The following is a 1102-nucleotide window of genomic DNA, read 5'->3' on the forward strand; positions in this document are numbered from 1 at the left end:
TTTAAATATATTCTATAACCACCGACATAAACGATTACAATAAAAACTAATTTGAAGTGTTTTATTTCCCCTTTATTAATGACAAAGTATTTCAGAGTTAGGTTTCCTGACCTGCTGTTTTGCTGACCGCCGACCCGACACCCGACTGCCGGCAAGCCATTGTTTCCGCAGTGATTAAAGCGATTTGCTGAGACTTGCTTTCAAGATTATTGTGCTGTTGTTATTGTTTAAGCGTATTGTAAGTATTGAGTTTTGTTTCTTGTAACCCAACATTCTTAGAGTGTTAGGTTTTGGAGGACTCAGTTAAAAGAGCGCCAACGCCAGCAGCAACTTTGCCATTTTGTGCCCTCGGTTGCAATCTCTTATTTGATGATGTATTGTGTGTTTTCTCGTCTCTGTTGATTTCTAGGATTAGCGAGTATAATGCGTACAATCGCTAGTTGTGTGGGGTTTAAGTTTATGATAAGTGATGTACTAATTCCTATGAAGTGGACTTAGAGTATTGACATAACCTCGCTAACCTATCTTGTGCATGTGTTCACCACATTGCAAACCCCGTATGTTACTTTTTACGATGGCCCAGTTCTACAGGCCAGTCACTGGTATATAAGTAAAAGCTGCTTTTCGGTTAGATGTTGTTTGAGTGGCACTGCCAGATAAACACCAACAAATCCTTTCGCGCGGGACCATGGGCTGCTGTTTCAAGCTCCACCTTTTCACCATTGTATGTCTTCTAGCCGCGAAACATAACCGGCCGTAGGGTGCTTTAAAATGTACCACCCTATATTACAGAGCACGAATCTCATCTCACATGTCACTCCTTACAATCGTCGAAATAACATCACGGAGGCGTCACTGGCGGTTTCGTAAAAGGGTCATCTTGACGTCAAATGACGTCAAAATGACGTCATTTTTAAAATTTTGGTGACGTCATTTTGACCAATGACTTCTTGACCTCGTTTTGACGTCATTTTGACGTCATCGTGACCAATCTCTGTTCCTTGGGATGGTTCCATTGTTTACATCTTTACTTCGGTCGGGTGTCAGGTCAACGCGACATTTCGTCATTTCGTGTCCGTGCCCTCCTACTGTTCCATTTCAC

At 42.0% G+C, this 1102-nt stretch overlaps 1 protein-coding gene across 2 annotated transcripts in view; it reads left to right on the forward strand.

The window, feature by feature from the left end:
• Nucleotides 1–109: 109 nt before the first annotated feature.
• LOC113209834 (uncharacterized) overlaps nucleotides 110–1102 on the forward strand; it is a 2986-nt gene continuing 1993 nt past the window's right edge. The window contains exon 1 of one of the 2 annotated variants that reach the window (XM_026427548.2): nucleotides 110–238. The gene's annotated coding sequence lies outside the window, so the exon portion shown is untranslated. The remainder of the gene's footprint in view (nucleotides 239–1102) is intronic. The other variant, XM_026427549.2, reaches the window with a different exon arrangement.

The sequence above is a fragment of the Frankliniella occidentalis genome, unplaced genomic scaffold, assembly GCF_000697945.3.
Source record: "Frankliniella occidentalis isolate FOCC.00 unplaced genomic scaffold, Focc_3.1 Scaffold88, whole genome shotgun sequence".
Classification (NCBI taxonomy): domain Eukaryota; kingdom Metazoa; phylum Arthropoda; class Insecta; order Thysanoptera; family Thripidae; genus Frankliniella; species Frankliniella occidentalis.